This window comes from Ochotona princeps, chromosome 22, assembly GCF_030435755.1.
Source record: "Ochotona princeps isolate mOchPri1 chromosome 22, mOchPri1.hap1, whole genome shotgun sequence".
Classification (NCBI taxonomy): Eukaryota; Metazoa; Chordata; class Mammalia; order Lagomorpha; family Ochotonidae; genus Ochotona; species Ochotona princeps.
In genome coordinates this window covers 7,175,508-7,188,371 of record NC_080853.1, presented here as the reverse complement: position 1 = coordinate 7,188,371, position 12,864 = coordinate 7,175,508, and the positions used below count along the sequence as shown (strand labels likewise).

The following is a 12,864-nucleotide window of genomic DNA, read 5'->3' as shown; positions in this document are numbered from 1 at the left end:
ATATCTGACTTTCCAATTATAATAAATAAATCTTGAGGAAAACAAAGGTCCCAACGATGTGGCCTAGCGGCTAAAGTCCTCACCTTGAACGCGCCAGGATCCCATATGGGCACCGGTTCTCATCCCCATAGCCCCGCTTCCTATCCACTCCCTGCTGTGGCCTGGGAAAGCAGTCGAGGACGGCCCAAAGCCTTGAGACCCTGCACCCAAATGGGAGACCTGGAGGAAGTTCCTGGCTCCTGGCTTCAGATCGGCACAGCACTGGCCATTGCAGTCACTTGGGGAGTGAATCATCAGATGGAAGATCTTCCTCTCTTGTCTCTCCTCCTCTTCTCTCTGTATATCTGACTTTGCAATAAAAATAAGTAAGTCTTCAAAAAAAAAAAAAGCCAACCAGGGTCCGGTGCGCTGGCCTAGCAGCTTAAGTCTTGCCTTGAAAAAGGTGAATCAATGAAAATAAAACTCCTTTCTGGGCCTGGTTCAATCGCTAAATCCTCACCTTGCAAGCACCAGGATCCCATGTAGGTGCCAGTTTGTGTGCTAGCTGCTCCACTTCCCATCCAGCTCCCTGCTTGTGGCCTGGGAAAGCAGTGAAGGATGGCCCAAAGCCTTGGGACCCTGCACCCGTGCCGGAGACTGGGATGGGCTTTGGATCAGCTCTACTTTGACCATTGCAGCCACTTGGGGAGTGAAGCAGCAGATGGAGGATCTTTCTGTCTTTCCTTCTCTCCATAAATCTGACCTTCCTTTCCAATGAAAATACATGAATCTTTTAAAACAATGACACTAAAGCTCCTCTTTGCATCTTGAACACAGGAGGAAGCACAGCCCAGGGCACAGACGCCCTCCCCTCCTCCGCCAAGGGACCACTGGCTGGAAGGAGGTGGCTGAGCGTCATGGGCTCAGGTGAGGAATCTGGCCAATGCCTTGGCCCTGGACCGCAGGTGTATGGGCTGCCTTCTGCGTGAGGCTTCCGTTCTGAACAGGAGCAAACCTCCCTAATCCACAAGGTTGCCAGACACACCCTGGTCCGTTTTGAAAATTCTCATGGTACTTTCCAGAAATGGGATTTTCATCATCCTTAAGGACACTTGGAGTTAGGAAACCACCATCGGCTTCCTTTTCTGCATCCTCAGGGCTCTACCACAGCCGGCTAAGTCAGGGCAGGTCTGGGCCTGGCGCCAGGTGCTCTCCCTTCTCTTGCCTCTCTCTGTAAACTTGTATTTTTCAAGCTTTATTTATTTATTTGAAAGTCAGTGTTGATTTTTTCTTTTCTTAAAGACTTACTTATTTTTATTGCAAAGTCAGATATACAGAGAAGAGGAGAGACAGAGAGGAAGATCTTCCGTTCGATGATTCACTCCCCAAGTGACCACAACGGCCAGTGCTGTGCCGATCTGAAGCCAGGAGCCAGGAACTTCCTCCGGGTCTCCCATTTGGGTGTAGGGTCTCAAGGCTTTGGGCCGTCCTTGACTGCTTTCCCAGGCCACAAGCAGGGAGTGGATAGGAAGCGGGGCTGCCAGGATTAGAACCGGTGCCCATACGGGATCCTGGCGCGTTCAAGGTGAGGACTTTAGCCACTAGGCCACTGCACCAGGCCCAATTTTTTTCTTTAAAGATCCTATTTTACTTAAAAGAGTTAGAGAGACAGACAGACAGACGTCTTCCATCCACTGGATCACTCCCCAAATGACCACCATGGCCACAGTAGGGCTAGTCCAAAGATGGGATCTAAGAGCTTCTTCTTAGTTTCCCACATCGGTTGCAAGGACCCAAGGACTTAGTTCACCCTCCACTGTTTTCTCAGACCATAAGCAGGCAACTGAATTAGAAGTGGAACAGCCAGTACATAAACCCTCATCAGCAAGAGCTGTTTCCAGGTTGGTGAGTTCTCCCTTGTGGCCCTGGGTGGAGCCAGTGCGTGGTGAGGCCCCTGTGTGCCTAGAGGTGGCCAGGCAGGAAGCAGACCAGATGGCCCAGCTGAGCTCCCCGCATCCATGGCTTCCTCATTCCTATTCTGTTTCCCAACAGCACTGACCCTGGCTGGCTATGCTGTTGCTCTCCAGCCTCTGTCATCATTGGTATAATTTTACATAAACTTGGCATTGCTTTCAATTGTTGAAAATATGTCCACTTCTTGAATGTCTCCTGAGGGACTCACAGTTTCTACAAATGAGTCCATTTGCCCCTCTTTGGCATTGAACTTAACAAAGCTGGGACACTGGATCTGCCTGAATAAAGCAGGGCTGTTTGTTGGTTTATTTTCCTTGTGGAAACTCTGGCTCAATAGTTAACCACTCTCCCTCCTCCAGAAGAAAAATCCCGTGAGGAATTCTGATCAGAGAGGCTGGGGCTGTGGGGCAGGGCCCCTGGAGAGTATCCTGTTTCCAGAAGGCTCCCAGGCCTCAGTCAGCCTTGCAACCTGACTCCTCCCTCTACCTGCAGGACCATCTCAAGAAAGGGGAAAGACACAGCCGCGTGCCTGTTCTCAGCAGCCATTATATTTATGACAAAGGAAGACACTGCTTTACAGCAATCATCTAAATCCACTCAACCCTGCAAAAGACCATGGAGACTGGCGCAGGCCCTGGGATCCAGCTCCTTGGATCTGAGAGCCAAAGAGCTGGGGGAGGCTGGGTGGTTACTTGGCCTGTATATGCCTCCATCTCCACATCTTGAAGTTGTACCTACATCCACCTGGTTTTATAAAGATGAAAAAATCAGGTTTGCCAGGATAGGAGGGGTTTCCTGGGATGGTCAGGGCTGAAACCAGGGAAGCTGCAGGTGGGTTGGGGCAAGCTGACCCCTTTAAGCTCAAACAAGAATGCACCTGTATAACTTGGAAGCCTAGCACCTGTGCCTGTGGACCCCTTCACCCTGTTCTTCCTGCTTGTAGCTGTCTGCAGGTGCTGCCCAGAGCGTGCCTTGGTTGCCATGGCAACCATTTCCAAACTTCCATTCCTCCAGGGCAGCAGGTGCACTCTTGGTTCTACTATGACACCGACATTTGCTTCTGAAGTTCCAGGTAAACGTTTCTGGCCAGTCAGGGATGGGCATTCCAAGGGGGGCAGGCAAGGAACCTAGCTGCAGATCCAGTGGCCCCTCCCCCCTCTTCCTAATACAGGCAACATGCAGGTCAAAGCGGGGACCAAAACAGCTCCTCTTCCCCTGGGTTGATATTCAGAACAGTTTTTCCTAATCTAACCACTCTTCTGCATCTTTGTAGATGAAAAATAAGAAGGGTGGTGAATTTTTTCAAAGTTTAACTGATTGTTATTGATTGAAATGCACAGCAACAGAGAGACAGAGATGGCTTTAACCCACTGGTTCACTGTGCACATGCCCACAGCAGCTGCAGCCAGCCCACTCTGCAGCCAGGAGCTGGGGACGCCATCCAAACCTCCCACGTGGGTCCAAGGGGCCCAAGTCCTTGGCCTATCATTCGCTGCCTCCCAAGGTGTGCATTACTAGGAAGTGGTATCACAAGCAGAGGTGAGCACCACCATGCCCACCCCAACAGTGACACCTTTGAGAGTTTAGTCTGTCCTGGGCATGACGTCAAACCTCTCACTGGAGCCCTATGAAGTATTCCCATTCTGCAGATGAGAGAACCCAGTCAGAGTGGCTAGCTCACTAATCCTCATGGCCGGACAGGACTGGCACCCAAGCAGGACTCCTGAGTCTCTGCTGGGAGCACTTGGCTCCTCGGCTTCCACCCCCTTCTGGGTGACAAGGACGCTCTCTCCCAAGGCCCTCTCCTCCTTGATGCCTCCTCACCTCTTCCAAGCCTCAGTCTGCTCCTTTGGAAAATGGCAGCATTGTCTTTAACACCAGGTAGCCATTAGAACAGAATGCTTGGGGAACGCAAGGCACTAACAGCTACCACCATTTTTTCTTAAAGATTTATTTTTATCGGAAAGTCAGATATACAGAGAGGAGGAGAGAAAGATCTTCCGTCCAATGATTCACTCCCCAAACGACTACAGTGGCTGGAGCTGCGCCGATTTGAAGCCAGGAGCTAGGAACCTCCTCCAGGTCTCCCACGGGGGTGCAGGGTTCCAAGGCTTTGGGCCATCCTCGACTGCTTTCCCAGGCCACAAGCAGGGAGTGGATGGGAAGTGAGTCTGCCGGGATTAGAACCAGCACCTATAGGGGATCCCAGCGCATGCAACGTGAGGACTTTAGTTACTAGGCCACAGTGCCGGGCCCTACAGCTACCACCATTGTTGTGATGTAATTATTACCTCTCCCCTATCAGGACATCCCTGCTATAGACAGATACGCTGGAGTCCTACCCCTTTACCTATGCCTTCCTTATTTGGAAACTGGGAATTACAGATCTAATCATACGAGATGAAGTCATTGGGGTGGGCCCTAATCCAGTCACGGGTGCCCTTATACAAACACAGAGACAAAGATATACAGACACAGGGGGGGAAGCACCGCATAGTGATAGTGGCACAGACTGGAGTGACTCAGCAACACACCAATGCACACCACCGAGCTCAGCCAGGAGAGAGACGCAGCCCGCCTGTCCCCCATTCCCACTGCAGGCTGGCTAACTTTCATCTCAAGGACACATTTCTGTGTCCAAGCCCCCGGTCAGTGGTACATAGCACAGAACTGCGCTTGGCTCTTTCCCCAGACCAGCCTCTCTCTAACCCTCATAGTCAGCAGGGAAACCACCAAAGCTCCAGGCTGAAGTGTCCAGTGTGCTGTGCTGTGATACTCTGTAGGTTAAAGGATACAATGCATTTTTTTAAAGATTTATTTAATTTTTATCGCAAAGTCAGATATACAGAGAGGAGGAGAGACAGAGGGGAAGAGCTTCAGTCTGATGGTTCACTTCCCAACTAGCCACAATGGCTGGAGCTGAGCCAATCTGAAGCCAGGAGCCAGGAACTTCCTCCAGATCTCCCATTTGGGTGCAGGGTTCCAAGGCTTTGGGCCATCCTTGACTGCTTTCCCAGGCCACAAGCAAGGAGCTGGATGGGAAGTGGAGCGGCCGGGATTAGAACCGGTGCCCATATGGGAACTGGTGCGTTCAACAGGCAAGGACTTTAGCTGCTAGCCTATCACACTGGGCCCTCTTTTCCTTACGTTTTTTTTTTTTTTTTTAAAGGCAGATTTACAGAGAGGAGAGAGAAAGATCTTCCATCCACTGGCTCACTCCCCAAATGGCCATGATGGCAGGAGCTGAGCTGATCTGAAGCAAGGCATCTCCTCCAAGTCTCTCAAGTCCCAAGGCTTTTCAACCACCCTTGCTGCTTTCCCAGGTCATAAGCAGGGAGATGGGTGGGATGTGGAATAGCCAAGACACAAATCAGCACCCATATGAGATGCCAGGGCTTGAAGGTAAAGGGCTAGCCTGTTGAGCCTTGGTGCTGGCCTCAGATGGGATGCATTTTCAAGCTCATGACAGGTATCTGGGACATGGCTCTGTTGAATGTCAGAAACATCAACCTATACTGTGTAAATAACACAGTCCCTGATGCTGCCTAGGCCCAGACGTTCCTGGCCCATGTCCACACAACTGCAAGAGACTTTTTCTATTTTTTTAAAGATAGTTATTTATTTATTTTGAAAAGGAGAGTAAGAAGAAGAGTAGAACAGAGAATAAAGATTTTCCATCAGCTGGTTCATTCCCCAAGTGGCCAAGGGCTGGGCCAGGGTGAAGCCAAGAGCCAGATCTCCCACATGGGTGGCAAGGGTCCAAACCCCCAGGCAACGCTGTTTGTTGCAGGTGGCTTCACTTGCCAGCCACAGCGTCAGCCTGGTGGGCTTTCTTTTCATTCCTTAAACCAGGATTTTCCCTGCCCTGACCCTGGGTGCATGTTCTTGTCTATGCCTGGAAATGAGCTCTCCCCCATATCTTGCTACCCCTCTGCACACGTCACTGTGCTTAACTCACCTCCTAAGACCCTTCTCCATCACCTGTGCATGCCTCACCCTCTCTCCCTCCCCTTAGCAACACTTAAAAACCAGGATGTTCCATTTAAAATCTCCAGCCTCTCTCAAGCATGTGAAAGCCCAATCACTCCAAGTCACAGCCTGGGGGTGCGGCCCTGGCTAGGGCCCAGATTGGGGCTCCCTCTAGTTAGCAGCCTGGGTAACTGTCCTCCCAACCCTCCAACCCCACTTTCCAGGCTCACCATCAGCGATTCTTGGGCAAATATGCTTCTCCCTCCCTATGTGGTCTCAGGCCACACCATCTGGTTCTGTGGTCCCATAGAGCCCCAGGGCCCATCTCCTTAATTGGGCCCATGAAAAGACGCTCGGGCCACCTCATTCCCTGGAGGTCCTGGTTCCCCTTTGGTCCCCCATCCCTGCCCGGGGCCTCACGGGCTCCTGTGGAGCCCCCCGACCCCCTCCTGCCACCTCTCGCGCGCCTTTGGCCAGGCTCTGGAATGCTTTTGCCCCGCCCTCTCAGGCCAGCTCCCCCTCATTCCTCAGCCCCAGCGCTGACCAGGCCACTTCATCCTGAAGCACTACAGACCTCCCCCGCGCCCCTAGCCACCCAGCCCTGAGCAAGGGCTGAAAATAGCGGCAGCGGCGCCCTAGGCTGTGCCAGGCACACTGAGCGCCTTATCTGCAGCCTCAGCCCACCAGGACCTCCACCGGCCCCTAGCCTTTCTCACCTCCACCTTCCCGCTCCAATTCGGCTCTCCCTCCACCCCAGATCTCCCCTTCTCTGCTTTTATTTTTTTCTCAGTGGCTGCTGTCACTCACACACCATATGTTTTAATTAACTTAGGTAATTAGATAATTGTTCCTCCCTCCTGGAATCTCAGCTCCAAGAGGGCTCGAATTTTGTATTTTGTTTTTTTAAAGGTGTATTTGTTTATATGAAAGTCAGAGTTACGGAAAGAAAAGAGTCACACATAGGCACACAGAGAAAGAGAGATCTCTCTGGTTCACCAGAAATCTGGTTCACTCCACAAATGCCTGCAACAGTCAGAGCTTGAGCTGGCTGGGAATAGCTGGGAGTGGGTGGGACTTGAACCTGGCCCTCTTGATCGGGAGGCAGGTGACCTCAGCACTGACTTATAACCTCTGTACCACAACACCCACGCCAGATCTTGCGTTTTAAACTGATAGATGTCCATTGGAGTCCTGGATCTGCCCCTTGACCGCTGAATGAGTGACCTTGACTCTGTTCCCCTAACTACTCAGAGTTTCAGCAGTCCCCTCTCCTTGTCGGCAGAAGGAGACAGACAGCCATGCGTGCTTATAGAGCACTCGGTGCCAAGTACACACTGGCACTTCTTATTTAGCAAACACTGTTGTCTACCAAAGCTCTTGGAAGGAATTCCTTGAAACAAAATGGAAACATGCAAGGAGACATTCTTTTGTTTTCACACATCTGTCAGAGGAGCCTACCATGGTCTTTAAGAGCAGCAGTGGGGCCCCATACCTGGGGTCTGCTGTTTCCTGGCTCTATCATTTTAGCTTCTGAGTCTCGTTTCCTCATTTGTAGGGTAATTAATTGCCTTATTTCACGTGCAAAGCACTAAGCATAGGACCCATCCCCGAGCAAGGACTCCATAAATGTTCCCTGTTATTGGCATTATTGCTGTCTAATTGCTTTTTATTACCTCTTGGCATAACAGAATTTGCTCATGTGTCAGATATTTATTAAGTGTCAATTGTATTTGCTTGGTGTGAGTTTAGAGGACAAGGCAGCAGCCAAAGAATGCCAGCTATGGGTGCTGCCACCCCTCCAAGTTCACAGAGGGGCTAGGCCAACCCTGAGCATCTGGAGAGGATGGGAGGGCAGGTGGGACAGGTGAGGACAACCTCGGACACAGCACAGTTCCTGCTTCCACATCATTCCCCCAAAGCCACAGCGACAGAGCTGCCAGCCTCACCAGCAACTGCCTGTGGACCCCTGCACACGCCACATGGCTCCCTCCTTGGGGGTGAAATGAACATAGCACTCCTGTGCACAGGCGCCAGAAGAGGATGGCCCAAGCACTTGGTCCCCTGCACCCACACGAGAAAGTGAAGTTCTTAGCTCAGCTTGGCCCAGACCTGACTGCTGCAGTCATCCAGGGAGTGAACCAGCAGATGGAAGATCTCTCCCCATCACTCTTTCAAAAACAAAAAATTACTACTCAAATTAAAAAAAATTTTTTTCATTTGCTCGGCATGGTGGCCTAGCGGCTAAAGTCCTCACCTTGCATGCACCAGGATCCCATATGGGCACAGAGAGGAAGATCTTCCATCTGATAATTCAGAGCTGAGCTGATCCAAAGCCAGGAGTCAGGAGCCTCTTCCTGGTCTTCCACATGGGTGCAGGGTCCCAAGGCTTTTGGGCCATCCTCCACTGCTTTCCCAGGTCATAGGCAGGGAGCTGGAAGGGAAGTGGATCTGCTGGGATTAGAACCAGAGCCCATATGGGATCCTGACAAGATGAGGACTTTAGCTGCTAGGTCACTGCACCAGGCCCAAAAATAAATCTTTATAAAAAAATCAGAGTGTCTCAAAAAAAAAAAAAAGCTCAAAGTTCCTTCACGCAACTTGCAACTAAGTAAGGAGTAGGCAAGCTACCTTCCTGCTTACAATCCCCACATCCATATCAGTCCCTGCAGCTTCATGCTTCCAATCCACCTTCCTGCTAACATGCATGAGAGGCAGCAGATGCTGGCCAAGTGCTTGGAGCCCTGCCACCCATGTGGAAGACCCAGAAGGCAGTCCCGACTCCTGGCTTGGGCCTGGTCCAGCCCTGGTTGATGCAGGCCTTTGGGGAGTGAAGCAGCAGGTAGAAGATCTCTGTCACTCTGCCTTTCAAGTAAATAAACAAATGAATCTAAGAAATAATACACACACACACACACACAAAAGCCTTTTAGAGGGCAGAGTTGTGATACAATAGATTAAGTAGCTGTCTGCCAGCATACCATATGAAAGCTGGTTCGAGTACTGATTGTTCCATCTCTGATCTAGCTTTCTGCTAATGTGCTGGGAAGGCATGAGGCGATGACTCAAATACTTGGGCCCCTGCCACCCATGAGAGAGACACGGTTAGAGATCAGAGTTTTGGTTTTAGCCTGGCCCACCCTTGGCCACCGCAGCTATCTCGGGAGTAAACCAATGGATGCAAGATTCCAATTGTTGTCTCTCCCAGTTCTCCTGAAACTCGGCCTTTTAAAAACAATTCAAAAAAACTTCTAAAACAAAAATCAAGTAAGTTTATGCATGGAAAAGCACTTAGCCCCATTCCTGGCACCTGCCAGGTCTGTATATTACTGCCACTGTCTTCCTCCTCACCTCCTGGGAGCCGGAATGCTCTGACAGCCGACCGCAGCCTGGCTACAGACCCGGACAGGAAGACGGCTCCCAGTTCATCCCTGGGAGTGTTGGACTAATGAGCAACCTCCACTTCCCCTGGGGTACCATAGAATGGCAAGAGCTGGAAGGAACTGCGGCGATGACGTCACCCGTGTCTGTGTGTGCAGAAGCAGACACTGCGTCCCAGAGAGAAAAAAGGTCAGAAGCAAACTCGGGGCTAAACCAAGCCAAGGGCAAAGTTAAGACGGTGCCTGGCATACACTGCGCCTGAGGAAGGTAGGTTTTTACCAGAAAGGGCATCTAGCTCCTTAAAGGCTGCAGGAACTCATTCATTCCTTTCTCTAGGTGTGGGCAGCCCCCCCAAAGTAATCAAGTATAAGCTATTAACCAGAAAACAGGTCATGTGACTTCATTCCACCTCTGCTAAAGGGCTTAAAATGCTTGGGTGAATCGCTCGAGATTCATAAATATACACTTCGGCTCTTTCTCCAAGAATTATTAACCAGCTCCCTCTAAATGGGAACTTCAGCAATCAAGGGGAAAAAAGGGCCAGCAAGGGCCATTCCTTGGGAAAAATAAACAAACACCCAACATCTCCTGTGCATTATCTGCGACTTCTCACTGCTTTCTTGAGAGATGGAGGGAGGAGAAAAGCACCCATGAGATACGAACTGAGAAACTGACGGTAGGAAATGACAAACTTTCTCCACCTCGCATGCTAGATTTTACAGGAACACAGCTGGGTGTTTGAGGATCTGACAAACCCTGGGGAAGACAGGAAGGCGCGCGTGGCTCCCACTCGTGCTTTCAGACGGTGGGGGGGGGGTGAGAAGCCTGGACTGTGGGTGTGACCCACTCTGGAGTCCAGTCCCAGCTGCCAACTGCGTGAACCTGTAATTTATCGTCTGTCATGTCCAACAGTCACCTTGCTTATCTAAGTCACAGAGCATTAATTCTCCCAGGCGTGGGACTAGCTTTTCTTCGCACACAGAGGTCTGGGTCAGCTTTAACTTGAGGATTTGGGGGTGGGGAGAGACGATGGCAAGAAAGAAGATTAGGGCCAGTCTTCAAACGGGGAGAGCAGACACAGAAATCCTCCTTCGGTGAACTACTGCCCGCGCACATGCTCCTGGGGGAAAGGTTGAAATTCAGGCCTAGCAGCTCCCCTCCCCCACTACACCTTTATCACTTTCAATCCCTTCCCCACATTCCTTCCTTACACAAGCCAGACCCACAGCTGATGCAGGCCTCACAGCAAATTCCGCTCCAGGAAGCCCTGGCTGGGGCGCTCCCTCTCAGAAAGGAAAGTTGAAGGAGAGGGATGCCACACCCGGGGGAGGGGAGAGGATGTGACGACACCTCCAGGAATGTGGGCCCACACAGGTGTGCTGGCACCCGTGAACTTCCTTTTAAAACAGTCCTGCTATATCAGGACCCGTAACAGCAATAAAGCTCAGCCAACCCACTACTCGCTCAGAGCTGGGGCCCTGGCTCCCAGGGAGGGGCCCTGCCAGCTGCCACGGGAGTGGGGGAATGAGGGATTGGGGGAAGAGGGCCCTCCCTGACCATGCATTCCCAGAAATGCACTCCTGGTGGATCCCCAAGACCTTTGGGGGAGGGGTCCTCAAAGCTTATTTTCACAATATTTCTGTGACATCTGTGCTTCCCATCCCTTACTTACAGCCACTATGGAGCTTTCTGGAAGCAGTTAACATGTCAAGTGATGACATCATCATTGTGATGACAGCGGGAGTGTGTGGTTAGGTAGTCTCTGCTTCAGACACCTTTTTTTTTTTTAATTGGAAAGTCAGATACACAGAGAGGAGGAGAGACAGAGAGGAAGATTTTACGTCTGATGATTCACTCCCCAAGTGACTGCAGTGGCTGGAGCCAAAGCCAGGAGGTCAGAGCCTCTTCCAGGTCTCCCACACAGGGGTACAGGGTCCAAGGCTTTGAGCAGTGCTCGACTGCTTTCCCAGGCCACAAGCAGGGAGCTGGATGGGAAGTGGAGCCGCCGGGATTAGAACCAGCACCCATATGGGATCCTGGCGCATGCAAGGTGAAGACTTTAGCCACTAGACTACCGCGCCGGCCCCGTCACCTTTCCTTTAAATGCCATCAATACTGACAAAGCACACACACTCAAAACACTTTCAGGGTTCTTCAGTTTTAGTGGCCTGAAGGGCCCCTGAGAGCCAGAGAGCTCACTCCCAAAAAAGGGCTGACAGGGTTTCAGGTCTGCAGCTGCCCTCGAGAGCTTGAGCGGCACAGTAGGTGTTTTCCAGCAAGGGGTCAGAGGGCAGCCTACTCAGCTTGGAATCACTTCCCTCCACCTGTACAGTCACCGGGCTGCTCCCCGGAGGGAGACGATGAATTCCTCACCTTTGGACCCAGCTGGGACATACTGCCTGCAGAAAACACCCCGTCAGCTGGGGCACCAGCAAGGCCAACCTGGGCACCTGCCAACGAGAGGGTAGCTCCGAGCCAGGGCGGGAAGGCAAGCACCGTGGAAAGGGTGCTTTCATCCCCTCCCCCCACCGCGCCCCTGCACGCATAAGTAATGGAAGCTGCCTAGTGAGCTGGGCGGGAGTAGGGTCAGGCGCTGGGAGGGGTCTAGTGTGGGAACTCCGGGGCTAACACCCAGGTTAGCGCCCCTGGGGTTTTCCTCTGCGCCTCTCCAGAGCCAAGGCGCTCCAAAAGGGACCTGAGGGAGGAGGGACTGCCCTGGGCGTCGTCGTGGCTCCGGGATACAGCTCGGTCACTCAGGCAACAAACACAACCCAAGGGCTGGAGTTAGTGCAAAAGGCACATGGCCGAGAAATGGAACGGTGGAGAGGGACACTCTAGAGGTCTTATAAAACGGAAAACGGAGGCAAAATAGAACGCTCTGAAGAGTAGTTTCTAGAAATTCTTAGGGAGCCTGAACTCGCAAGGATCCTTCTCGGGCCTTAGGCCATTTTCCGTCCCCCACGGTACCCACCCGAGCCCCGGGGACGTGACGAACTCTTGAGGTGAGGGCGGCTGGCAGCCTTCTCCGACCAAGCCCAGCCGAGAGCCAGGTAGATCTCCCTGGGGTAACCGCTTCAAGGCGGGAAAACTTGAATTTTGCCAGCAAAGAGCTGTAGTCGGACGCTAAACAACGCAAATGGATGGTGAGAGAGCGTTGTGGAAGGCGGCACAACCCAAAGCGACAGTGATGGTGTGGAGCCCTGACACAGACACAGCCGGCCGCCCCAGAGCGACCAGCGACGGTCAGCCCCGAGGCGCGCGTCCGCGCGTGCGCAAAAGGCTCACCCGCTGGCATCCCTCTTCAGGTGCGCTCGCGCTTCCGGCCGGCCTCGCCGGGGCGGAAACTCCGGAGTCCACGCATGCGCTCTCTAGACCTCCGGCGGAGTCCGAGGGTGGGGGCGCGGCCCCGGGTTTCAGGTAATCCCGCCCCACCCCCGCAGCACGAGACCAATCGCTCGGCGGTGGGCGGGACTTTCGATAGGGAGGCCCGCCCATGCGCCACGAGAGACGTGTTCGGACTGGTTGGCGCCGCTGGCGCAGGTGCGCGCTTCCTATTGGGTGTGG

At 52.4% G+C, this 12,864-nt stretch overlaps 1 protein-coding gene across 1 annotated transcript in view; it reads right to left on the bottom strand.

The window, feature by feature from the left end:
• The window catches only part of RIPOR3 (RIPOR family member 3), an 86,538-nt gene extending 73,863 nt beyond the window's left edge, over window positions 1-12,675 (bottom strand). Inside the window, exon 1 of the mRNA XM_058679659.1 lies at window positions 12,586-12,675. The gene's annotated coding sequence lies outside the window, so the exon portion shown is untranslated. The remainder of the gene's footprint in view (window positions 1-12,585) is intronic.
• Between the last annotated feature and the right edge of the window lie 189 nt (window positions 12,676-12,864).